At 41.8% G+C, this 12471-nt stretch overlaps 1 protein-coding gene across 4 annotated transcripts in view; it reads left to right on the top strand.

Annotated features, from left to right (window-relative positions):
• LOC126262485 (SWI/SNF-related matrix-associated actin-dependent regulator of chromatin subfamily A containing DEAD/H box 1 homolog) overlaps positions 1 to 12471 on the top strand; it is a 208968-nt gene that overhangs the window by 20783 nt on the left and 175714 nt on the right. The window lies entirely within an intron of this gene.

Here is a 12471-nt window from a genome sequence, read left to right as displayed (position 1 = left end):
TCAGAGTATGCTGATGCATTAACTCCATACTTAACGATCACATACAACCGTTCAGTCGACAAAAGATCCGTACCCAAAGACTGGAAAGTTGCACAGGTTACACCAATATTCAAGAAAGGTAGTAGGAGTAATCCACTACTTACAGGCCCATATCATTAATGTTGATATGCAGCAGGATTCTGGAATATATCTTGTGTTCGAACATTATGAGTTACCTTCAAGAAAACGGTCTACTGACACACATCGAGTAAAACAGAAGTGATTTCTGGCATTCCCCAAGGTAGTGTTATAGGCCCTTTGCTGTTCCTTATCTATATAAACGATTTAGGAGACAATCTGAGCAGCCATCTTAGGTTGTTTGCAGCTGACGCTGTCATTTATCGACTAATAATGTCATCAGAAAATCAAAACAAATTGCAAAACGATTTAGAAAAGATATCTGAATAGTGCGAAAATTGTCAGTTGACCCTAAATAATGATAAGTGTGAGGTCATTCACATGAGTGCCAAAAGGAATTCGTTGAACTTCGGTTACACAATAAATCCACCAAATCTAAAGGCCATAAATTCAACTAAATACCTAGGAATTACATTTACGAACAACTTAAGTTGGAAGGAACATATAGAAAATGTTGTGGAGAAGGCTTCGTTTTATTGTCAGGACACTTAGAAAATGTAACAGATCTACTAAGGAGACTGCCTACACTAGACTTGTCCATCCTCTTTTAGAATACTGCTGCACAGTGTGGGATCCTTACCAGATAGGACTGACAGAGTACCTCTTAAAAGTTCAAAGAAGGGCAGCACGTTTTGTATTATCGTGAAATATGGGAGTGTGTGTCACTGAAATGATGCAGGATTTGGTCTGGAAATCATTAACAGAAAGGCATTTTTTGTTGTGACGGAATCTTCTCATGAAGTTCCAGTCACCAACCTTCTCCTCCAAATGCAAAAATATTTTGTTGACACTAACCTACATAGGGAGAAATGATCACCACGATAAAATAAGGGAAATCAGATCTCGTATGAAAAGATACAGGTATTTTAAATCTGTCCTGCGACACCAAGGGAATGCCTTCTTTTGTCACCAAATGTGTATCATTTTATTGAAATGAACTAAAAGCAGTAGTCTTAATGAAACACATATACCATTTGGTTTGCTTTCTCCATCAAAAACAGTGCATTACAGATGATTTTGGTTTTAGTACTTAAGATGCTTGCTCACACAAGGGAGAAATACAAAGATCTAAAAATTTATCAAGGAAAAATGCTAAAACTGGTCTGGAAATCAGGGAAATATCAGGGAATTTCACTTGTGGAAACTTGTGGCAACCCCATGTGAGCAAGGAGAGGAAATTAGGTAATGGTCTACCACTGGGCTCCATTTAGGCACATCCCCCCCCCCCCCCCCATTATTCAACCTATATATCTCTGATCTTGCCAGTAGCAGGTCATCAAAATTCTGCTACACAGACGGTATCGCTCTTCTGTGTAGAACCAAGGATCTTGGAGGAGTGGAGATTGTTCTCACAGAAGATCTAGCCGTTACGAGTGCCTGTTTTAGAAAGTGGCGACGTAAACCCAGTACAGGTAAAACTGAAGTATGTACATTCCATCTGTGAAAAACAAACGAGTTAATGTGGAGTGGAGCTCAGAGCAAAACTTAACAGAAATACTCTCTACCATAACAAGTACCCTAAGTACCTTGGTGTCACCCTTGACCACACAATTTCATATGGGAAACATCTTGAAAATAGTGCTGCCAAGATAAAAACTTTTAACGACGTTATTCAGAAATTGTGTGGAATGACATGAGCTGCAGCAGATGCCCTACGCACAACATCCATTGCTAAGGTCTTCTCAGCAGCTGAGTATTGTGCCCCGGTGTGGCTAAACAGTTGCCACACCGACTGGATCGATGTCCAGTTGAACCACACTATGTGGTTAATAACTGGGACAATCCGATTAACACCAATTTATTGGCTTAATCTGCTGAGCAACCTCTATCCACCCACAATCCACAGAATCGAGGCATTTCTTAGGGAATATCGCAAGCTACAGGAGAACCTGGAAGATATACCAACTTTATGACAAAATAGTCTCCATTCAAGAAACCCACTATTACAAAAAGCAGGAGAGCTAGATGCCAGTAATACTGTTGTGAGAGACCTGTGGAACCAAAGCCGTCAATTTATTGAAAATCCTGAAGAGCGTGAGTGGTTCCGAAAGTAGAATTGTGATACTGCTGCTACAGAACTCATCAGAAAACTGTGGGTCAAATTGAACAGAGCCCGCACTGGGCATGGACGATGCGCAGACTCTCTTTACAAACGGGGTGCTACAGTGTCTCCATTTTCTGACTGTGGGGCTCAGAAACAGCCAGGCAATCAAGCACATTAAGAAATGAATGCACCTTGTATTCCTACCAGGAGAGTTGGAGCGACCTCATGAAAGCTGATGATACGGCTCTTATATGGATTAGCAACCTAGGCATTGACATTTAGTTTTGTATTTTCATATTTCTGTTATTTATAGTAATACTAATGTTATATACCTGTAATTTTAAACTGCACGTGAACCATATGAATAAATAAATAAAAATGCCCTGTTTGCATCATGAGTTACTTGATAAAATTAAAAATAATTTGATCACCGAAAAGACAATCTGCCTTTCGTCTGATGGGTGGTCGAGTGTAAATTTGGACTAGTGTAAATAACAGTAGTTTCTGGTGCACTCACTGCACATTTCGTGGATGAGAAGAGTGAACTAAAGTCATACCTTGTTGTTGTTGTTATTGTTGTATGTCTTCAGTCCAGAGACTGGTTTGATGCAGCTCTCCATGCTACTCTATCCTGTGCTAGCTTCTTCATCTCCCAGTACTTACTGCAACCTACAGCCTTCTGAATCTGCTTAGTGTATTCACCTCTTGGTCTCCCTCTACAATTAACTTCTCATGGTTGGGATTCACAGTCATATAATATTTCTTAAAAGACATCATAGTTGCCGTTGACTGCATAAAATATTTATTGTTACTATTGCAATTTCGACCTTATGGCTATTTTCAAGTAACAATGCAAAGTTACGTTCTGTCAGAATATAAAACTATGTGACATGAGTACATGTCGTCGTCAAAATGCAGCCTTTTGACTGTGAGAGTCCCACAAGATCTGATGAGAATGACATTTACGATGTTTATCCTCCACGCTGCACTCCAGTACTAAATTTGTGATCCCTTGATGCGGCAGAACATGTCCTACCAACCGATCCCTCCTTCTATTCAAGTTATGCCACAAATTTCTCTTCTCCCCAATTCTATTCAATACCTCCTCATTAGTTATGTGATCTACCCATCTAATCTTCAACAGTATTCTGTAGCACCACATTTCGAAAGCTTCTATTCTCTTCTTGTCCAAACTATTTATCGTCCATGTTTCACTTCCATACATGGCTACACTCCATACAAATACTTTCAGAAACGACTTCCTGACACTTAAATGAATACTAGACGTTAACAAATTTCTCTTCTTCAGAAACGCTTTCAGTGCCATTGCCAGTCTACATTTTATATCCTCTCTACTTCGGCCATCATCAGTTATTCTGCTCCCCAAATATCAAAACTCATCTACTACTTTAAGTGTGTCATTTCCTAATCTAATTCCCTCAGAATCACCTGACTTAATTCGACTACATTCCATTATCCTCGTTTTGCTTTTGTTGATGTTCATCTTATATCCTCCTTTCAAGACACTGTCCATTCCATTCAGCTGCTCTTCCAAGTCCTTGCTGTCTTTGACAGAATTACAATTTCATCGGCGAACCTCAAAGTTTTTATTTCTTCTCCATGGATTTTAATACCTACTCCGAATTTTTCTTTTGTTTCTTTACTGCTTGCTCAGTATACAGATTGAATAACATCAGGGATAGGCTACAACCGTGTCTCACTCCCTTCCCAACCTGCCCTTTCATGCCCCTTGACTCTTATAACCCATCTGGTTTCTGTACAAATTGTAAATAGCCTTACACTCCCTGTAATTTACTGCTGTCACCTTCAGAATTTGAAAGAGAGTATTCCAGTCAACATTGTCAAAAGCTTTCTCTAAGTCTACAAATGCTAGAAACATAGGTTTGCCTTTCCTTAATCTTTCTTCTAAGATAAGTCGTGAGGTCAGTATTGCCTCACGTGTTTCAACATTTCTACGGAATCCAAACTGATCTTCCCCGAGGTCGGCTTCTACCAGTTTTTCCATTCGTCTGTAAAGAATTCGCGTTAATATTTTGCAGCTCTTTCAAACTCTTCACATAGTATCATATCTCCCATTTCATCTTCATCTACATGCTCTTCCATTCATACCTTGTAGACTGCTCACAATTCTAAGACAGACACACTGGAGAAAACATCTCAAAGAGGGTGAAGTTTGTTATCCCAAATATAACATCAGTTTTAAAATCACTTCCATAATAACAGAAAACGCGTCAAATATGAAATTAACTACCATGCTTCTGGAACTTAAACATATCCCACACTTTGCACATTATTCCGAATATAAAATCAGTTTTAAAATCACTTCCATAATAACAGAAAATGCGTCAAATATGAAATTAACCATCATGCTTCTCAAACTTACGCCATCCCATGCTTCACACATTCTTGAAACCTCACTCCTACCGGTTGCTCAGGTGGGATGAAGTGACCCTCACACATCCTCAAATTAGGCACTGCCCTCTCACACATAGCTTTCTATTACAGCGGGAAGATCCCTCGTTCTGTGATGCTTTTGGTGTGCACATCTCTGTCCGCCACATTTTAACAGAGTGCATTTTATACCATGATGCAAGGGCAGAAGCAAAAATTGGTTTGGATCTGTCCTCTGTTTTGCAATGTGTCTGGAATCTGGCCTAAACTTTTGGGCTGGAGGTTTTAGTGTATTGCAGAATGGCTGGCTCAGCCCCTTTTTTCATTGTGGTCAGCCAGCCACTTCCATCTGCTATATTGTTTCAGCTCCTTCTACCATTTCTTCCTGTGTCGTCCCTGTTTTACTGCTGACACCATGCTTCGTCCCCTGCTTCGGTGTGGGTACGCACATAGTTTTCCAACCTTTGTTACCTGTGTTTTATGTTCTGTTTTATCTTTTGTTCTGGGTATTTTCTTGACACCCATCTCAATCTATTTTTGAGCAGGTGCTGAAGATCTTGCCATCATGTGCCTATTTCTCTCCATCCATGGTGAAACCTCACTGCACAACACGTAATTCAGAAGTCCATTGATGAGGTCAAATAATTTGCTATGTTTATTAAGGAGAGGCCCTTTGCTTTAAGCAAACTTGCCGAAATATAAGGAAATTTTTAAAAAAATAGACAGACTGAAACTGAAACAAAAATCCCAACCCACTGGAACTCGACTTACAGATTGTTGCGAAGATTTACTTTAAATAAAGATTCCATAATCTCATGCTTCGCTATTTTATGTGGAAAATCAACACCTTAAACGTAAAAGGTGTAGACTGGGAGATAATGCAAAAGGCTTTACAGATTTTGAAAGTTTTTGATGAGGTAACCAAAGAAGTGTTCTCAGAGAAAACAGTCTCACTTTTAAAAACAAATGGGTCAATCCATATGGTTATGCTTGAACTGGAGGTTTGCCTTTCCTTAACCTATCTTCAAAGATGAGTCACAGGCTCAGTATTGCGCTGCGTGTTCCAGCATTTTTACGAAATCCAAACTAATCTTCGCTGAGGTTTTCCCATTAGTCTGTAAAGAATTAGTGTGTGTTTTGCAACTGTGGCTTATTAAACTGATATCTTATAGTTTGATAATTTTCACACCTGCCAGCACCTGCTTTCTTTAGAATTGAAATTATTATATTCTTCTTGAAGTCAGAGGGTATTTTGCCTGTCTCATGCATCTTGCTCACCAGATGGAAGAGTTTTGTCATGGCTGGCTCTACCAAGGCTATCAGTAGTTGTAACGGAATATTGTCTACTCCTGGGGTCTTGTTTCGACTTAGGTCTTTGAGTGCTCTCTCGAAGTCTTCACGCAGTATCATATCTCCCATTTCATTTTCACCTATGCCCTATTCCATTCCCATAATATTCCCCTCAAGTACATCACACTCGTATAGACCATCTGTGTACTCCTTCCACTTTCTGCTTTCCCTTTTTTGCTTATGACTGCTGTTCCTTCTGAGCTCTTGATATTCACACTGTTACTTCTCTTTTCTCCAAAGGTTTCTTTAATTTTCTTGTTGGCAGTAGCTGTGTCACCCCTAGTGATAAATGCTTCTAAATCCTTACATTTGTCCTCTAGCCACTCCTTGTTTAGCATTTTGCACTTCCTGTCAACCTCATTTTTGAGATGATTGTATTCCTTTTCACCTGCTTCATTTACTCCATTTTTGTATTTTCTCCTTTCATCAATTAAATTCAGTATCTCTTGTGTTACCCAAGGATTTCTTACTAGCCCTTGTCTTTGTACATACTTGATTCTCTTTTGCCTTCACTATTTCATCTCTCAAAGCTACCCATTCTTCTTCTACTGTATTTCTTTCCCCTGTCCTTGTCAATCATTCCCTAATGCTCTTTCTGAAACTCTCTCCAACTTCTGGTTCTTTCAGTCTATCCAGGTCCCATTTCCTTAAATTCCTACTTTTTTGCAGCTGCTTTAGTTTTAATCTACAGTTCATAATCAGTGAATTGTGGTCAGAGTCCACATCTGGTCCTGGAAATGTCTTACAATGTAAAACGTGATTCCTAAATCCCTGTCTTACAATTTTATAATCTATCTGAAACCTTCCAATGTATCCAGGCCTCTTCCTCGTGTACAACCTTCTTTCATGATTCTTAAACCAAGCGTTAGCTATGATTAAATTATGCTCCGTGCAAAATTATACCAGGGAGTTTCCTCTTCCTTTCCTTATCCCCAGTGTATATTCATCTATTACTTTTCATTCTCTACCAGGTGGCTTCCTCTTTCATTCCTTACCCCCAGTCTATATTTACCTACTACTTTTCATTCTCTTCCTTTCCTTTTGTCAAATTCCAGACCCCCAGGGCTATTAAATTTTCGTCTCCCTTAACTATCTGAATAATTTCTTTAAAGCATCGTCAATTTCTTCGATCTCTTCATATGCGGAGCTAGTAGGCATATAAATGTGTGCTACTGTGGTAGGTGTGGGCTTCATGTCTATCTTGGCTACAGTAATACATTCACTATGCTGTTCGTAGTAGCTCACCTGCATTCCTATTTTTTTTGTTCATTATTAAACCTACTCCTGCATGACCTATATTTGATTTTATATTTATAACCCTGTAGTCACCTGACCTGAAGTCTTGTTCCTCCTGCCACCAAACTTCACTAATTCCCACTATATCTAACTTCAACCAACCCATTTCCCATTTAAATTTTCTAACCTATCTGCCCGATCAAGGGATCTGACATTCAATGCTCCAATCCGTAGAATGCCAATTTTGTTTGTCATTATAATTACGTCCTCCTGAGTAATCCCCGCCCGGAGATTCAAATGGTGGACTATTTTACATCCAGTATATTACTCAAGAGGACGCCATCATCATTTAACCATACAGTAAAGCTCTGGGGAAAATTACAGCTGCAGTTTCTCCTTGCTTTGAGCAATTCGCAGTACCAGCACAGCATGGCTGTTCTGGTTGATGTTACAAGACCAGATCAGTCAATCATCCAAACTGTTGCCCCTGCAAGTACTGGAAAGACTACTGCCCGTCTTCTGGAACCATGCGTTCATCTGGCCTCTCATCAGGTATGCCTCTGTTGTGGTTGCACCTACGGTACGGCTCTCTGTATCGCGGAGGCACACAAGCCTCCCAGTGGCAAGGTCCATGGTTCATGGGGAAAGAGTGTATTAATATAACTCTGAAATTATGAAATGTATAAACAGAGCACTGTTTTTGTGCAGGTGAAAGCTGTTGATTGTTTAAGTAAATAGAAGTTCCCTGAAGATACCATTTGCTGGCCAGTCTTAATCCTCACCTCATTTTACAATATTTTGAGAATGTAGTGTACATGAGGGTTTCATCCACCCATGTAGGAAGAGGACATTTAGTAAGTCACAGTTCAGATCTTGAAAGGGCTGCTGTAGTAAGACCAATATACTGAGACCATTTTCACGTAGAGTCAAAACATTATGTTCACCTGCATAATAGTGTGCTGAGCCACCTTTGGAATATACAGCAGTGATTTTGCGTGGGTTGGATGCAACCAGTTGTGGGTGTTTCTGGAGGTAAATGGCACCAGTTGTCTACACCCATGACATGCAATTCTTATAAACTACAGGCCAGTGGTTTGAGAGTACTGAGTTCACCATCATATTCCTGAAACTTATAGCATGATTCTGGTCTTGTGATGTGCATAGTTATCTTGTTGGAAGATGCCATCACCATTGGACAAAATGTAAATCATGGAGGGATGCTGTTGGTCCTAAACAACATTCAGTTTCTATGACATGTCTTATGGAAGCCCAGTTGAACACCGCCCTAGCGTAATACTGTCTCTTACCAGCATAATACTGTCCACCAGCCCCTCTCTCTGACATGGTGCATGTTTCAAGCAACTGTTCGGTTCTATTGATCCAGGGCCCTATCTTGATTGATCTTGTGCCCACTGTTTTGTAGTTGACAATGTTGTTGGGTGAACATGGGACCGCATAGGGGTCATCTGCAGCGGAACATCATGTTCTACAATGTGTGTTGCACAGCATGACCTGAACACACTTGTCTATGCACTGGTGTTTTACTTACTTGTTAGATCTACCACAGAACGTCACCTGCTCTGCTTTACAGATTAGGCAAGTGTCTGACATCTGCATTCTGCGATGAGACATGGATCTTAAAACTCCTTATCACCCACTTGCGTAGTTTCGCTGTCCTTAACAAATTTCCATTGATACTTATGACAGTAGCACACCAACCAGCTCTGTTGAGATGCTTATTCTCAGGTGCTGGAGAATAACAATCTGCCAATTCGTAAACTAACTTATGTCAGTGGATTTCCCCATTTGCAGCCTGTATTGTCACTAGAAAGAGCCCTCTTTGTCTCACCAACATTCTTTGTAAGCTGCTGTAATGTATGGTGTGTCGGCAGTTGGGTTGGGTCCTGGAGGCATGTGGCCTACTGGCTCCATGCCAGGGTGGTTTCCACCTGGGTTGCTCTTCCACTGATAATCTTGTGTCCTTGAGTCTGCCATCCGGACAGCCTTTTCCAGATGCCAACACCTTGTTGCCATCTTTATTGATTAACGAAAAGTGTATGACACCACCTGGCAACATCATATCCCTGCCACATTATACGATTAGGGCCTCCGAGGCCCACTCCTCATTTTTATCCCGAATTTCCTGTCGTTTCGTACTTTCCGTGTCCAAGTTGGTGCCTCACATAGTTCCCCCCATATCCAGGAGAATGAGGTCCCACAGGGCTCTGCATTGAGTGTATCTATTTTTAGCGGCCGTTAACGGTCTAGCAGCAGCTGTAGGGCTGTTTGTCTCACCCGCTCTGTATGCAGACGACTTCTGCATTTTGTACTGCTCAACCAGTACTGGTGTTGCTGAGCGGCACCTACAGTGAGCTGTCCACAAGGCACAGTCATGGGCTCTACCTCACGGCTTCCAGTTATCGGCCCCAAAGTTGTGTGATCCACTTCTGTCCGCATCGTACCGTTCATCCAGAACCAAAACATTACCTTACTGACAATCCCCTCACTGTAGTGGGGACATATAGATTTTTAGGACTGGTTTTCGACACCTAGTTGACTTGGCTTCCTCATCTTCGTCAGCTTAAGTGGAAGTGCTGGCAGTACCTCAATGCCCTCTGTTGCCTGAGCAACACCAGCTGGGGTGCATATCGCTCTACGCTGCTGCAGCTCTACGGAGCCCTTGTTCAATCCCCGCTTGACAATGGGAGTGTAGTTTATGGTTTGGTGGTGCCCTCAGCGTTGCATTTAGTTGACCCAGTGCACCAGTGGGGTGTTCGACTGGCAACAGGAGCTTTTAGGACTGGTCCAATGACCAGTGTCCTGGCGGAGGCTGGAGTCCCTCCATTGCAGGTCAGATGTGCACAACTGCTCGCCAGTTACATTGCACACATTCGTAGTACTCCTGCGCATCTGAATTACCGTCTCCTTTCCCGACCCATGGCGGTTCATCTCCCGCATCAGTGGTCCAGGTCAGAGCTTACAATTGCAGTTCGTGTACGATCCCTTCTATCCGAACTGGAGTCTTGCCTTTACCACATATGCTCAAGGTCCATTCATGTACACCTCCATGGTGTACACCTAGGCTGTGGCTTCGCCTGGACCTTTCACATGGCCCAAAGGCTTCAGTTCACCCCACGGCTCTCTACTGTCACTTCCTCTTGATTCTTGACATGTACTGAGGCCATGAAGTGGTTTACACTGCCGGATCAGTGGCTGATGGTCATGTCGGCTTCGTGTATGTCCATGGAGGACATATTGAACAGCATTCCTTGCCCCCTTGTGTAGACCCCAGGCCATGTTGGAATCCCAGGCAACAAACTTGCTGACAGGCTGGCCAAACAGGCTACACGGAAACCACTTATGGAGATCAGCATTCCAATAACTGACCTGTGTTCATTTTAATGCCACCAGGTTTTGCAGCTTTAGGAGATGGAATGGCATAACAAACTGCGTGCCATTAAGGAGACTACGAATGTGTGGCAGTCCTCCATGCGGGCCTCTCGCAGGGGCTCTGTGGTTCTCTGCTGGCTCCACATTGGCCACACTTGGGCAACCCATGGCTTCCTCCTGCGCCGTGAAGGCCCGCCTCAGTGTCAATGTGGCGCCCGGTTGACAGTGGCCCATATTCTGGTGCACTGTCCCACTTTGACTGCCCTGTGATGAAATCTTCGGTTACCGTACTCATTGCCACTCAGTTTATCTGACAACACCTCATTGGCTGATTGAGTTTTACGTTTTATTCATGAGGGTGGGTTTTATCGTTTGATCTAAGTTTTAGCACTTGTCCTTTATCCCTCTGTGTCCTCCACCCAAGTGCTTTTAGGGTGGAAGTTTTAATATGTTGCAGAGTGGCTGGCTTCTCCTTTCTCTGTTTCTTGCATTTCTGTGGTTTTCTTCTTCCCTTCTGTCCATTTAAGTGTTTGTTGCCCTTCCGTCATTATTGTGGTTTTTCCTCTCTCTCTGTTTTGTGTTGTCAGTCTCACTTGTTTTATTCGCACCCTTGTGGCATTGTTTTATTTGGGACGAGGGACCTGTGACCTAGCAATCAGGTCCCTTCCCCCCTCTTTTGAACCAACCAACCATCTGTTTAAGCAATTTGGAATCTTACTAGGGGAGACCAGTGTTCACACATCCTAGCTTTAAGAAGTGGGGATAAGGTCCATTAAATCTAGTGTCTGACTAACATGCCCCTTCTTCCCAACTTTTTAACCTTTTGTCTTACTTCCATAGTCTTGGAAGGTTTTTTTCTCCTCGAAGGAAGCAACTAACAGTTCTGAGGGCTAGGAATCATTTTCTCTACTTATAGACCCTTCCTGACAGTAGTGTTTGTAATTTTACAGTTTACTTAAGTGAATTCACCTTTTGATTCAAATAACACTTTTATTCAGACGTAGGCAATTTCTGTCACTCCATTGGGATACTGTTGATTTTAGGCTGGCTTCTCTTATGAGAAATGAGTAATCATTGCTGATTGACCTTCCAACATAGAAGTGATTATGTTTTAACAAGATTTTCTCTATAAAGGGGTTAAGCAACAACATGACTAGGGTTTACATTGCCAAGGAGTGCTTTGCAGGATCTGTTTAAGATTTGAAATGTATTTTATTACCCTTTATTTCTTTCAGGTGTTTTCACCCCCATTTACCCAAAGTGCACATTTAAATTTACAATAGCAACGCCAGTAGGGAACCCTATTGGTTGGTGACAGCTCGATTGTGAAATGACGAAGCTAACAAATGTAATGAGGAAATCATAGTTGTGGTGGAACTGATCTGTAGCATAGCACAAGAGCTTGGTTAGGTTGAGGTAACTGTTCGGTTCTAAGTTGGTGAAGCCAATGAATGTGATGTCAAGAGAATAATTGTAATTGTTGTTGTTGTTGTTGTTGTTTTTACTGATGTTCTGGTCTTCAGTCCGAAGACAGGCTTGAAGCAGCACTCCATGCTTGTCTATCATGTGCAAACTTCTGCATCTCTGTTTAACTACCACAGCCTACAACCGTACTTTATTCAAACCTTGGTATCCACATTTTTTAACTCCCAGACCACATAGGAAACAATAGCAGTGGGAGTACAAACTATCCCTGTTATCACCATTTGTAAGATTTATGTACCTCCAGGCAGGGAACTTCCTTCTCTTGAGATAATTGTCTTAATCCAACAGCTCTCCCCCTCCCTTTTCCTACCTGAGGATACCATTGTGCATTACTTCTGATTGACCAGCTTCTTTCTGATTTCAGTCTACCAACTTCT

The sequence above is a fragment of the Schistocerca nitens genome, chromosome 1 (assembly GCF_023898315.1).
Source record: "Schistocerca nitens isolate TAMUIC-IGC-003100 chromosome 1, iqSchNite1.1, whole genome shotgun sequence".
Taxonomy (NCBI): domain Eukaryota; kingdom Metazoa; phylum Arthropoda; class Insecta; order Orthoptera; family Acrididae; genus Schistocerca; species Schistocerca nitens.
Note: the sequence above shows the minus strand (reverse complement) of the source record. Positions and strands in the feature narration are given on the sequence as shown.